Source organism: Tachypleus tridentatus, chromosome 7 (genome assembly GCF_004210375.1).
Source record: "Tachypleus tridentatus isolate NWPU-2018 chromosome 7, ASM421037v1, whole genome shotgun sequence".
NCBI lineage: Eukaryota > Metazoa > Arthropoda > Merostomata > Xiphosura > Limulidae > Tachypleus > Tachypleus tridentatus.
This window is the reverse complement of record NC_134831.1, coordinates 630,831-646,846: the sequence shown is the minus strand read 5'-3', so window position 1 is coordinate 646,846 and position 16,016 is coordinate 630,831. Positions and strand designations below refer to the sequence as shown.

General features: G+C 35.0%; 1 protein-coding gene across 3 annotated transcripts in view; it reads right to left on the bottom strand.

Annotated features, from left to right (window-relative positions):
• The window catches only part of LOC143254955 (uncharacterized), a 140,154-nt gene that overhangs the window by 94,104 nt on the left and 30,034 nt on the right, over positions 1–16,016 (bottom strand). For all 3 annotated transcript variants that reach the window (XM_076509879.1, XM_076509878.1, XM_076509882.1), the window contains exon 2: positions 11,297–11,786. The gene's annotated coding sequence lies outside the window, so the exon portion shown is untranslated. The remainder of the gene's footprint in view (positions 1–11,296; positions 11,787–16,016) is intronic.

The window sequence follows — 16,016 nt, the reverse complement described above, 5'->3', positions numbered from 1 at the left end:
CAAATCCTTAACTGATGTTAGTACTTCCTTTTCAAATCCTTAACTAATGTTAGTACTTCCTTTCCAAATCCTTAACTGATGTTAGTACTTCCTTTTCAAACTTCCTTTCCAAATCCTTAACTGATCTTCCTTAACTTAACTGATGTTAGTACTTCCTTTTCAAATTCTTAACTCATGTTAGTACTTCCTTTCCAAATCCTTAACTGATGTTAGTACTTCCTTTCCAAATTCGTAACTGATGTTAATATTTCCTTTCCAAATCCTTAACTGATGTTAGTACTTCCTTTTCAAATCCTTAACTAATGTTAGTACTTCCTTTTCAAATCCTTAACTAATGTTAGTATTTCCTTTTCAAATCCTTAACTAATGTTAGTACTTCCTTTTCAAATCCTTAACTGATGTTAGTACTTCCTTTTCCTTTCATGTTAGTAAATCCTTAACTGATGTTAGTACTTCCTTTTCAAATCCTTAACTGATGTTAGTATTTCCTTTCCAAATCCTTAACTGATGTTAGTACTTCCTTTTCAAATCCTTAACTGATGTTAGTATTTCCTTTTCAAATCCTTAACTGATGTTAGTATTTCCTTTTCAAATCCTTAACTGATGTTAGTGTTTCCTTTTCAAATCCTTAACTGTTCTTCATATCTAGTTCTGCTGTTTTTCGAATACAAGCTGTTCTACAAACCTTGATTACTGTTCCTTAGGCAGCCCTGCGGCTATTTAATGTTAAATACAGCGAAATGCGAAGCAATGTTTAGACATTTCTAAAAACAGATTTGCGCGTTGTTTGATTAGAACAGAAGGCTATAAAACAAAAAGACAAATTCACACACACACACACATATGCAATCAAGTTGGGAAATACAGAAATTTAATACTTAGGAAAGTACGTACAGAGAACGTTACGTCCACCTTGTAACCCAATAATTTTAATCACCGTTTGTTACTGTAAAAACAAATGAATTTTTTTTAAATTCTCATTTAATACGTATGGTACTAAACGAGAAACCTTGAATTAAAATTTTTGTTATTGGAAGATTTTTGGGGAAAATTAACCCTTTTGGAATTATAATCAACATTCAATTCAAATAATTCAGAGTAACCATAGCAACTTGAAAATTATTCTTGAACATTCAATATAGTAACACAGATGTTATTTTTTCATGCTCATTATAGGGTTATATCTTCCAACATAGCAATTTTAAATACTGCAGAATACGCATATTTAAACTTAACAATCAGCTTGTAACCATACTTTCATGTTGCTACGAACAAACACGCACTGCATCTCCATCATGGAGGCCATGACTTTCCGTGACGACCAAACACATGATTAAATACGCTTGTCTGTAATTTACTCGAAACATTAACAGATAAACGGAATTGACTATGTCGGGCATTAATTATGAAAAAGACGTTGGCTGCTCTTTCCCCCACGGAACCATGGATATACTGGTGCTCAGAAGTTCCACTCGTTCGAATAATTTGACTTTTAAATACTGTAATATCGATCTTGTCCGTAGCAAAAAAAAAAAAAAAGCACACACACAAAAAACCAACAAACATCCACGGAATAGTACAGAGAAGTGTTCTACAGAGTTGAAGAGCAAAACTTTCCTTTGGGAGCCATGAGTTGAAACTTGGAAAAGAAAATAATTTGTCTCACTCCATTAAATAGGCTCCATTAATAACAAAATATTAATAGTTAACAATGTAGGAAAATTATATATTTGAAATAATTAACTTAAATATTGGCAAAAGGAACTTGATGTTAGTTATTATAAACGGAAGAAAAAATATACCAAAGGAAATGTGTATTTCACTTAATCTCTTCTTCTTTATACCATCACAATTTTTATTTCCATGTGGTTACAAAATACCAGACCTATACTCTGTTTTTCACAAATCAATTTCTGTACTTTGTTCACCACAGGAAATGTATATTTAGTGTTTCCTGCAGTTGTTACTTTGTGATGAGTATAACCGACCCTGAATGGAAGTAACACTTGTCGTGCCTTCATGTTGACCCATTCTGACATTTTGTTTATTTGTTTGGAATTACGCACAAAGCTATACAATGGACTATCTGTGATCTGTCCATCACGGGTATCAAAACCCGGTTTTTAGCGTTGTAAATCCGTAGACATACCGTTAGGGGGGAACTCTAACATGAAAGTGATGCTAGTCATGCCTATACTCTGTTTTTCACAAATCAATTTCTGTACTTTGTTCACCACAGGAAATGTATATTTAGTGTTTCCTGCAGTTGTTACTTTGTGATGAGTATAACCGACCCTGAATGGAAGTAACACTTGTCGTGCCTTCATGTTGACCCATTCTGACATTTTGTTTATTTGTTTGGAATTACGCACAAAGCTATACAATGGACTATCTGTGATCTGTCCATCACGGGTATCAAAACCCGGTTTTTAGCGTTGTAAATCCGTAGACATACCGTTAGGGGGAACTCTAACATGAAAGTGATGCTAGTCATGCCTTCATGTTGACCGATTCTGATGTGAAAGTGATACTAGTTATGCATTGATGCTGACAAGTCATACCGCAACATAACTGCTTTACGAAAGTAAAAAAAAAGAAAACCAAAATTTTTTTCTTTGTCTCAGAATTTTGCACGAAGCTACACCAGAGCTATCTGTGCTTAACTGTCCGTAAGTTGGAGCAGATAAACTACACAGGGAAGGCAGCTATTCAACAGTACCTGACACCAGTTCTTGGGTTGTTCTTGTCTGATCGAAAAGTGGGATTTAAAAGTCTTTTTAAATTCCTCACATCACACTCTTTACACGCTGAACACTCGGTCCGAAAGACTGTGAACTAACAATGAGAAAATGTTCGACATACAGAATATTGATAGACGGGCCATTTCTCGAACAGGAAAACTGATACTTATTTACTTATTATCCTATCAAAATGAGGAAACCAATGTTACATTAAACAGATAAGAATACAGCGCACTTTACTTTCAGTTAGCTAAAAAGTGGAAGACAAGAGAAAACATCTGTCGACAAAACCTATAACGTCCCTTATTTCTTATAAAAAGCCATGGCAGCCCTAGAAACGAAGCTCTACGTTCCATATGACCGTTCAGAGGTATAACTGTATTACAGTAGCATTACAGGGTATATACATAGACACATAGAGACACAAAACTGTCATTGTTTTGTGAATATGTAGAATTCTTATTCTCTAAACTATACTCGAAAATTTATTTTATAATAAATAAAGTACGCATAGCGTTCCTCCCTCCCCCAGTGGAAAGAAACGGTTAATGGAACTGAAATGTTAACTGTTTTCAACCATCTATGTGATATTAGTAGGTAAAATCACGTTTAAGTGTATCTGGTTGCATGAATCTAAACATCACCCCTGATGGAAGATATCTGGTAGTAGACAATCCAAGTACCCATGGTAGAAGCCATCAAAGTATCTTTGGTGTTAACCTTCTAAATACCCCTGGTAATATTTTAATTAACTTGCATTCACCAGAATTAAATATGACATACAACTGTATTTGTTTATATAACGATTGTATTTTATGTCTGTACATTTCGAGAAACGTATTCATTTCCGATTACGTATGATTAATTGAAAAGTTATATTTTAACGGTTTCGTTTTCGCTGTAGATTATCTGTAAAATCACATAATGAAGGGTAACCTTTGAAGTTATAAAACCGATTAAAAAAGTAATAAAGGAAAGTACAGAAGGGTTTAAGGAGTGTAGTGTTATATATATATCTGCATTCCAAATGTTATATATATACTGCGATGAACCTCTCGGAGTAGTTTTGTAAAAGAGGGCGCATGCATTACTCACGTGTAATCAGAATATTCTGTGTATGTGTCAATCAGAAACCCGTGTTTTTAAAGTAGCGCATACTGAAGGGATTTACATACTTTGATAAAAGTTCAGGAAAAAAATACCTATATACTTCAGATAAATATATAATGATTGTTTTTATTTTAATTAACGTTGGCTAAAATAACAATATATATATATTTATATCTGGAGAATAAAGGCCGTGTTTTTTATACCTAATGTGGATAAAACATTTTGATTGATTGGTTTTAAGCACAAAGATACACACCGAACAATCTGTGCTGTGCAAACCACGGGTATCGATACCCTATTTTCAGTCTTATAAACCTTCAAACTAACAGCTGAGTCACGAGAAGTCGCCACATATACTGATACAATTTCAAACTATTACAGTGTTTAAGTGACTCGAGTCGTATGTTGCTTGTTTAAACAAAATTAAGAAATTATATAAAAAAATTAACAAACTAATATACACATTAAGTGGCTAAATTATTGTTTAAATGTTAATATTCCAGTATAAACTTTACAGGGCAGGTAGTGCTTTAACAGCAATCTTAGTGAGGAACAATATAGAATTACTTCAAAGCAAGTTAACAATAATTTAATGATTTAAGGCCCATCCAGTCTTATGAAGGAACTATATAAAGTCACTCTTGGACAATAATGATTTTTGATTGTTTTCTTCTCTCAAGAGCAATAAATATATACGCACTAAAACTTTATTAAACAGCGTTTGTCTGAGCTAGTTATGAAAATCTTCTCAGTGGCACAGCGGTATGTCAGCGGGCTTACAACGTTAGAAACCCAAGGTTTCGATAGCTGTAGTGGGTAGAATACAATCCATTTTTAAGCTTTGTGCTTAAACCACAAACAAACGATATTTTACGGTAAACATTTTGACACCTTGTTTTAAATTACAGCATATCTACATCATCTGTAACAATAACAATTTTAAAGAATAATAAATGTTGTTTAAAAACTGTAACTTGGATCAAAATACTTACAAGTACAGTATTTTAAATGTGAATCACTACATAGATAGTTAACAACTGGAGCTAGCTCCAGGAATGAACATGAACAAAGCAACGGAATCGCTATTGAGCTAGATTGGAAATTTGTAATTGGAGATAGTGCAATTTCTAGTTACAAGAGATTTTTAAATACGAAAATATCGAAGAAGAACTTTATACATACACACACAACATACTAACGGGAAAACTCGTGCATCGCGTGCGAAATATTTCTTTTATTGTAGTATTTTTGTCTTTGAAGGCACAACGTTTATAAAAGTTGAATAAAAGCAGTGGTGCATATTTAAAGGAATGAAAACAGTTAAATGGTTAATAAAGTTAACTTACAACGCTTAAATTCGGGGTTTTATTCCTCATAATAGACAGAGCGCCGATAGTTCACTGTATAGCTTTGCGCTTAAACGAAACACAAACAGATTTTTATCTTTGCGTTTAAAAAATATGACAAGAATCGTTTCAACATGGTTGTTGCTCTAAGTACTAGAATCAGTAACAGTGAATTAAAAACATTGTAGCTTTACAACAAAGATTCGCTTCTAGAGGTAAATCCACCTAGCGGCAATAATTTTCTACATTATCCATAAATATCTATAAATATTAATTATCTGAAAAGAGTTGAAACGTATTGATCTGATTGATTTCGCCACAGTGGCTCATCAGTAAGTCTAAAGACTTATTACGCTAAAAACCAGAATTCTATAGTCATGGTTGACATAGTACAAATAACCTAATACAGGGTGTTCGAAAAGTCACTGTGCACTTATATCTTTATTAACAGACATGTTTCAATATAGAATACAGGAAGTAAATATGAATGACAATTATAAACAATGTTGAAAGTGACCCTCGTTGGCATCAATACAGGCCTGGATCCTTCTTATTTTGTTTCTAAATACCGCTATCAGTTGATGGTTTGAAATAGACTGAATAAAATATGATTACAAAATTGCACAGTGACTTTCCGGACACCCTGTATGTAACTTCCTGCTCAACAAGAAACAAACAATATGACTGATCTGAATTATTCGGTATCTATAAAAAACATTATTCACAAACATTTGAATCAACACTGAACCAAACAAAGTGCAAAACTACAATGCATTATAAATGTGCACTAAATTATCCAGCAGAGGTTGTAAATTTATAACACATATCTCTAAAAAACACACACAGACTAAATTATCCGGCAGAGGTTGTAAGTTTATAAAACATATCTCTAAAAAACACACACAGACTAAATTATCCGGCAGAAGTTGTAAGTTTATAAAACATCTTTCTGAAAACACACAAAACGTTAGATTTTAGCAATTATCAAACTATTTAAATATATGCTTTTCAACATTATCAGAGTATGAAAATACTGTTTAAGATTACATTAATTAGGTGTTTATTTGTTCCTGCTGCACATTTTAAAATGGTTTACGAGAAGTAATAACAGAGATCTCTACAAAAATGTTTTTGGTCCCACAACGTATTTTAACAATGGGTGGGACATGTAGACTCGTCTATTTGCTGTATAAATACATATTTTTTTTCTTCTAAAATACACTAACTATTTTACAGTGTTGACAATGTTCACGTGTTCTATTACAAATAGGTCAGTACATTTTATTACAATAAATGAAGTCAGAGATATTTCAACTACGTGATAAAGCCTCACTTTTCACTATAAACCGACATCTGAGTCCATTATCAGAAGTTTGATATTTCTTCCAAGTTCATACGGCTAACACCACAAAGAGTTCTCAGATTGGATTACTCGGCCCCTCTAGGTTTAAATGACTTTTTAAGACCTGAGTGACTTACTTTATCAGAACTGTAACAACGCACATTATTCATATACTTCTTCGCCTCTTTTTCAAACTTATCTGAAAAATGTGGGAAGTCAAATACAGAGAGATATTCGTTGTATAGTATGTGATTTTTAATTAACTAATTCCGAACAGGTTTAATACACAGGAAAACATACTCAAGTTTTAATAGACTTGTTAAAGAGACGAACAAATGAATGACTAGATACGAAACGAGTCAATTCACCAGCTACTATTCAAAATACGATTACATACTTTCTTACGACTTTCCAAAGATGGTGTAATTTGTTTTGTATACATCATAATTTATTGAATATATATCTAATAATTCAGTTACTGTCGCTAAATGTAGAAATGAGAGGCACTTTACTATCGTGTTTGTTTTTTACTTTCGCGCAAAGCTACACAAGGATTATATGCACTAGCTGTTTCTAATTTAGCAGTGTAAGACTAGAGGGAAGGCAACTATCCATCGCCAAATCTTGGGCTACCCCTTTATCAACGAATAGTGGGATTGAACGTAACCTTATAACGCCATTACGGCTGAAAGGGCAAGCATGTTTGGTGCGACAACGATTCGAACCCGCGACCTTCAGATTACGAGCCAAGCGCTCTAACCACCTGTGCTTGACTCGTAATATGAGGGTCGCGGGTTCGAATCCCAGTCACACCAAACATGCTCACTCTTTCAGCCATGGGGGCGGTATAATGTGACGGTCATTCCCACTATTCGTTGGTAAAAGGGTAGTCCAAAAGTCGGCGGTGGATGATGATGACTAGCTGCCTTCCCTCTTGTCTTACACTGCTAAATTAGGGGCGGCTAACACAGGTAACCCTCGTGTAGCTTTGCGCGAAATTTGAAATAAAGAAACAAAAACTTCGATTTAACAAAGCATATAATCTTCACTAAGCCTCGTAACAAACGTCGAGTTAGAAACAAATGTTAACTAATTCAGTTACATTACAATGTGGTCTACAATCCATAAACACATTTGTTCTTCATATCGTAACCACAAAGTTGAAACTGCACAATAAAGCACTTATGAAACTACACGCACGGCCGGGTGGTTAGGGCGCTAGAAAATCTAAGATAATCCTGGTTCACATAACTTACCATAAAAATCATCTACAGCTAGCAGCTCTTCTAGCGTACGTTATGAGAAGTTTGAAGGTTTTTAAAGCACCCGATTTATTGCATGAGATCGTCTTTCAGAGCCAAGAGACAATACTATGGCGATGTAGTCCTAACCACGTAATAAAAGATGTTTTCTGATTAGCTGCCTTATCTCGTGATTAATGAAAACCTTTGGTGTGTTGTTTTAGGGAATCTAACGTTATCTGTGTATAAGACAATCAAAGCATGAATGAGACAGTATTTATACCAACGAGCTACTTGCTGGACTTATATATATATATATATATATAACTTGCTAGATTGATATATATAATAAATCATGCAAACATGGACGCATTTTCTTTGCTACTAAATGATACACGTGGTGACACGTTTTCAACGTACTCGGTCTTACCTGTAACTTCGATGTTACAGGGTGTAGCAAATCCAGTTCTGATGCAGCCCAAATTCAATTCTACAATAATTCGATCGACTCCAGCTTATAACTTAGCAAACATAACGATATTTTAGACTGTCAAGGTGTGTGATAAGAAACAAGATCGGTCACTGGAAGTACCAAACAACAATGTAATCGGTTGAGACAATCCATTAAAACCTGCGCTACTGTGAGGGATTACTATCGTACCAAGCAGTAAGGTAATCAGTTGAAACAATCCATTAAAACCTGCGCTACTGTGAGGGACTTACTGTCGTACCAAGCAGCAAAGTAATCAGTTGAGATAATCCATTAAAACCTGCGCTACTGTGAGGGATTACTATCGTACCAAGCAGTAAGGTAATCAGTTGAGACAATCCATTTAAACCTGCACTACTGTGAGGGACTTACTGTCGTACCAAGCAGCAAGGTAATCAGTTGAGACAATCCATTAAAACCTGCGCTACTGTGAGGGATTACTATCGTACCAAGCAGTAAGGTAATCAGTTGAGACAATCCATTTAAACCTGCACTACTGTGAGGGACTTACTGTCGTACCAAGCAGCAAGGTAATCAGTTGAGACAATTCATTAAAACCTGCGCTACTGTGAGGGATTACTATCGTACCAAGCAGTAAGGTAATCAGTTGAGACAATCCATTTAAACCTGCACTACTGTAAGGGACTTACTATCGTACCAAGCAGCAAGGTAATCAGTTGAGACAATCCATTAAAACCTGCACTACTGTACGGGACTTACTATCGTACCAAGCAGCAAGGTAATCAGTTGAGACAATCCATTAAAACCTGCACTACTGTGAGGAACTTACTATCATTTTTATATAATTAAGGTTCATATTAATTGTTTAAGTGATAATTTCAGAGTTAAAATCATTTCAATAGTAAAATAAATAAAAAGTATTCCTTTGAAATAGATCTTCGTGCAGACACTAAAAATCCTGAGAAATAATGACGCAACAACATCTCGTGGGGTCTGTGCCCTTTATCCACTGTTGTGGGGGCTTCGAAGGAATAGGGGAGAGGATGCTCTTTGGGGGTCCGTACTCTTGAACCAACTAGTAAATTAGACTTTATTAGCTAACAATATGCGCCTTTCATACAAGACTGTTCTAGTGTAGGTCTACCTATTAACAAACACAAACACGCGCAGTATTAACTTTTCCAGACGAATCTACAGTTTCGGCGTTTGTTTAATATAACGCTCACATTGTATACAACAAGTCCCACGATCAGCGGAGAACGCTTGACAGAAATACCAAATAGGTCGATGATAGAAATCGTCACGCGATGGAGGTGTACTCACTTTCAGACATGGAGCCACGTATGCACCGAGCAGCACTCACTTTCAGACATGGAGTCACGTATGCACCGAGCAGTACTCACTTTCAGACATGGAGTCACGTATGCACCGAGCAGCACTCACTTTCAGACATGGAGTCACGTATGCACAGAGCAGTACTCACTTTCAGGCATGGAGTCATGTATGCACCGAGCGATACTCACTTTCAGATATGGAGTCACGTATGCACCGAGCAGTACTCACTTTCAGGCATGGAGTCATGTATGCACCGAGTAGTTTCATTAAAGACGCGCTCGGTCATTTCTGAAAAGTCAAATAATTTCAAACCCGTGCCTCTATAAAGAAATGCTCCCCTGAAGGTGAACTTTGGAGTAGCCCGACAAAGTGGCGTATATATATACACACACACACAAACTCTGACAAAACATGCGAATTGTAAACGTTATTAAATGAACTATTATATCAATATCCAGCATAGCATTCTAGGTTTTCGAAAAACAATAGAGCTTGTTGAATTATCAGTTAGTTATGTGTGCCATGTTAATAGTCTCTTTAAAGTCTCGTTTCAAAATCGTCAGTTGACATCATTGTTGTAGTTTTATATGAAAACAGGTCATTTAGAGCAAAACCACTTAACGATTAAATGATGGAACGGATAGGCACACATATATGTATGTATGTGACAAAACATTGGAATATCAGACTATTCTAATTTTTGTCTATTTAATTAATTTTTTCTACCAGTTTCAGGAAATAATTTTAAAACAAAAAACAAACTGAACATAAGTAACATAAGTTAAATACACATATTTCCCAAATGTACAAAGATATAATACATTCCAGGTATAAATTAATCATATTAACACGTTCAAAGATAAATACACTTAGTTAAAGTTTATCCAATATACCTTCCTTCTAAAATTAGATTTTTATTCTAATTAAACGTTATCTTATTATTATAGAAAGGCAGTTTAATTATTCTGTAAATTCATACCTCTTACTGTAAAGTACATATGAGTTATGACATTATATAACAGGTGAAGGAGAAGATAAAATACAGGGTGATCGGAAAGTCACTGTGCACTTATATATTTATTAACAGACATGTTTCAATATAGAATACAGGAGGTAAATATGAATGACAATTATCAACAATGTTGAAAGTGACTCCCGTTGGCATCAATACAGGCCTGGATTTTTCTTATTTTGTTTCTAAACACCGCTACCAGTTGCTGGCTTGAAATGGACTGAAAAAATATGATTAAAAACTGCAAAATGACTTTCCGAACACCCTGTAGTATAATATCCCAGTGGTTTGTATTTCATATTTATAGGTGATTTTATTAGTGTTTTGGTTATGTATTGCAGTGTGTGTTTTTTATAGGAAAACGAATGACATATTTTCATTTACATTCACGACAAAACCAGAATAGCTGCTATACACAAACATTTTAATACAATTCTAAAGAAGGGTAGTTTTAAAACTATCATCTTGACATTTTAGAGCTGTTAATATCGACAATGGATATAGACTGTATTACCATTTCACGACATGGTTTCTGGTTTCTCTAACACGTGTGTTATAACTACTAATATTATAACTGATAGCAGTACAGCTGAGAGTTGTTACGAATCAAATGACAGTAAATCAGACACGATTACTGATCGACGTTATTTAGTTTAAAACAAATTTGTTTGTTTTTTATAATGAAAAAATAAAAGTTGAAGATTTTCAACCAGCCTACCTTTTTTGTTGTTGTTGAACCTAAAATGGTACGTAATATGTTTTCAGGCTACAATATTGAGAAAGAAATGAACCAGTTTTGACAAGATGTTTACTTTTATCAGTAGCCAGCCATGTGACTCGGTCGAGTTCACAGCAATAAGATCTTCAACGTAAGATGAGAAGGAAATCACAGGATATTCTAGATAGGTATGAGAGCAGTTCTTTTACAAGATGATATTTTAGTAGAAACGTTTGTCACAAACGATATACAACTCACGGTCTTCGCGCCAAACAGTATTTCGCTCTTTACATTCAAAGACTCGATAAGCTAGTCCCATTCTCGTTCCCAGTGTACGGGGTTTGGTAGCGAGAACTTTGATGAAGACTTGGCTCGCTTCCAATCTTTTACCCCGAGTAGTGACAAGTGTTTACTTTCTACATCGGCTCTTAGGACGTGTACGTTTCTCATAACGCTTTTCTTTCTTCCCGAAACGTTGTATGAGAAAACTCTGAGCAAGAAAAGATTACAAAAAAAAAATAATCAGTAAAACGCAACGTTGGGATTCCTTCAGTGTTATTCTAGGCTAGACGTGAAACTAAATAATATTCAATTAGCACTTACATCAACGAAACTTACTATAATAGATTGGGCACTTTGATTTCAAACCTCTTTTTTGCTTTGTTTTATATGATTTAAAATCTTTTAAAGTTGTTTATTAATTATATAGCGGCATTTTAATGAATTAAAAAACAAACAAACAGAACAAGTTTTATATTGTATATCAACTAATACATTCGACAATGTAAAATAAGAACGATTCATTTCACAAGTTACGTATAAGCAAAGATAATCTTAGCTTTACAGATAATACTAGTCACTGTGCTTGCTAACGTTACCGTTTCTCTAGTACTTCGTTGAAACGCAAACTGAATATTTATAAAATTGAACTAAGATACCAAGTAACACAAAATGAAAAACATAATTGTTTACTTAATAATGTCAACATTTTACTTTACTCTTGTTTAATTAGTGGTGTGTAACGTCAAGCCTTTATTAACTTTTCAAAAAGTTTTAGCCATTAAAAGAGACGCACTGATCGAGTGATTTTAAAACCTCCCTCTAACCAAAAACAATACAAACGTCTAAAATAAAAAAGAAACACATAAAAATAGCCTATAAAAATATATTAAGTCTCAGCGTCACATTAGTGTCAGAGTAATTTTCAGTTGGCTTTTTATTAATGTCACATAACCTTACCTTATTCTAACTTTAGTACAGTAACATGTGTGTGTATTCTTTACAATATTTGTTTGGAAACTATGAACAAGATTAAATTGTTCCGGTACAAACAATTTCTTTGTTTTTCTTGTTCTCGTCATATTGGAAGTTGAAGGATGTACAACGTAATCTTAATTTAAGCAAAAGATTTTTGTTCGGCATTTAGCACAAAGCTACAAAATGGGCTATCTGTGCTCTACCCACTACGAGTATCGAAACCCAGTTTCTTGCAGTGTGAATCCGTAGACATAACACTGTACCATTAGAAAGCAGCAAGAGTATAATTAGCGTCTGCTTCAAATGAATACTCTGTCTTTGGACAGCGTAAGGAGCTACAAAGTTATTCTGTTATAAATAGAAACTAAGTTTCTAGTTTAGTAGTGACACGAGGGTGCAAAAATGAACACTAACATTGTGGGTTATAAAAGAGTTCTGTGTGTGTGTGTTTTCTTAGAGCAAAGCCACTTCGGGCTATCTGCTTAGCCCACCGAGGGGAATCGAACCCCCGATTTTAGCGCTGTAAATCCGTAAACTTACCGCTGTACTAGAAGAGTTCTGGAGGCAGGTTTTACAATTTTATTCCAGGCCTTTAGACCTGAGAGACAGAAACCAAGGATTACCTAACACTTAAGCATGTTTCTGTTTGTAATTACAATTTGGTTTTTGTCGTGATAAACAAAGTACATTATTATTGTCCATTCTGTATAAATTCTAGTTTCTCCACCAAGTCAGTATAATTTTCCGTCTCTGTTTTACTGAACAATGAAGTCTTCTGTTTATCCATTATCATTTCCCGTGCCTGTTTTTTTAAACAATATATTCAGCAAAATGTTCAGTGCCTTTCATTTATCCAGTATCATTTTCTATGTTTGTTTTCCAAATAATATGTCCCCCGCTGGAACAGCAGTAAGTCTACGGATATACAACGCTAAAATCAAGGGTTCGATTCCCCTCGGTGGACACAGAAGATAGCCCGATGTGGCTCTGCTATAAGAAAACACACACACACACATTTAAACAATATATCGGATAGTTTGTTTACTCACTATAATTTTTTTTATCTATTCTCTTGTATGGGAGACGATTATTTTTTGGATCACATTTCCTATGTAGACTAACTTTTTAAAAATCAAAGTTTGTTTTTACATATTAACATAACGAATGTAATAAATACACACACACACATATACTAACAATATACACGATGCCGTCAATAGCCTTCATACACTTAATTTCCATAAACAGAATCATCAGGTGTTGAAATAAAATGTGATTTTTTGAAAACTTTTTTGTAAAACTACATAAAGACTCTCTGAACCACCCGTCCCTAAGTTGGGACTGATAGAATAGAGGAAAGACAGCTATTAAAAAAGTAAATAACCGAAACAATCTAAAATGTCTTTTTTATATACACAGTATCACTTCTCTAGTCCCCAGCGGTACAACAGTATGTCTGCGGACTTACGAGGCCACGATCAGTTTCGATACAGAGCCCATTCTGTAGTTTTTTTGCTTAATTACAAACAAATATACAGTTTTAAAACCAAGCACTTGTCAGTAGTGCTGAATGTGCCTTTAGTTAGATAGAATTCCACGCTGTCAACCAAGTTAAACTTATGAAAACCGATTTTGTTTGAAACTAGCGTCTTAGTTTGTTTCAAATCTGTTTTAGTCTTTGATGTGAGTCCACATCTTCAGCACTTTGTTTCCCGTAATTTTCTAATAACTGGAACAATACAGTTACTATAAAGCACCAAACCACAGCTTTGCAGACCCTCTCATTTTTCTAATTATTAAAATACTGAGTGCTGAAACGAGACGTTTTCGGTAAATCATCACTTTGTGTCTGTAATTCTTTAAACAATCTTGTTTGTTTTGTTTGCTTTTGAATTTCGCGCAAAGCTGCTCGAGGGCTATCTGCGCTAGCCGTCCACAATTTAGCAGTGTAAGATTAGAAGGAAGGCAGCTAGTCATCACCACCCACCACCAACTCTTGGGCTACTTTTTACCAACGAATAGTGGGATTGACCGTCACTATTCGCCCCCACGGCTGAAAAGGCGAGCATGTTTGGTGTGATGGGGATGCGAACCCGCGACCTTTAGATTACGAGTCGCACGCCTTAACCCACCTGGCCATGCCGAGCCTCTTTAAACAAGCAAGGACAAAGTATATCGAACAGGTACTTCTCTTACATTGTTCACAGAATATTTTACAAACAATTTTTCATCCGCCATACACGAGAAAGATTCTAACAAAAATTAATAATTCAAAGTGTTATTTCAAGAAAATAATCAACCAGATGTAAATGTATCACTCAAAAAATAAAATCCATTGTGTAAGTGCAAAAAGGTTTTGCCTGTAAATTATTGGACAGTAAAAGTACAAAAAACGTTCTACAGAAAAATACAGACTTCCTCATAAGTTATATGTGTTATAGTCTGATAGGTTCTAACTCCATAATAGTGGATGCATGAAACTCACGTTTTGTGAGTATACAGTTCCACCTTCAAGTTTGTTTTGAATTTCACGTAAAGCTACACGACGGCAACATAGCACTTATGAAGCTGTATGACCAGGCACGGCCAGGAGGTTAGGGCGCTCGAACGTAATGCGGAGGTCGCAGATTCGAACCCCCACCACACCAAACGCGCTTGCTTTTTCAGCCACGAGGGCGGTATAATACGACGGTCAATCCCACTGTTTGTTGGTACAATATGATGGACAAGCCTGTCTATGAATTGTATACCACATTGTAATGGAGCTGAATTAATTTTATCCTGTTTCAGGGAAGCCACTCATGGTGAAGCAGGAGGGTCAGTTTCTCTTTCCCTCTTTTTCCAACAACTTTAGAAGAGTTTGACAATAACGAACCATTTCTTTATGTGTGAATTAAGTTACAGTACAATCCAATGCTAAGCCTCGTGTTATACTTGTGTAAGATTCCCCCTTTCACTTCCGCCATCACATATTTAACTTCAACTGGTATTGCTAACAGTATCAGCTTTAACTTAAAAACATCGCAAGTTGATTTTAGCCTTGTAAGTAAATTCACAAAAAGACAGAAGATAAAATGTATTGGTTCATTATTTTTAAAGTGTGTAATAAACCTTGACTTAACCAACCACTGTATCATGTCATTGATGAAAATGTGGAGTTAAGATTAAGGAGCTACAAGAACCTTAGAAAAAGAAGTTTTAGACGAAATTCTCAAACGTTCACCAATGTTCGAAAACACGTAAATCACATATTGTTAATTCTTGCTTTTGAGAATCTTCTAGAACTTTGGAGAACATGCGGGACTTGTGCAATGCACATTCAACAATATGTGTCACATGCATCAAATTGAAACAAACGAAGGTATTAAAGTAAACGCATAACGGCAAATTCCTTACAGTAAACAAAAGAGTTGATACTATTTCATTCATCGAGCAGGGCCTTCGAATTAACAGTGCAGGAAGT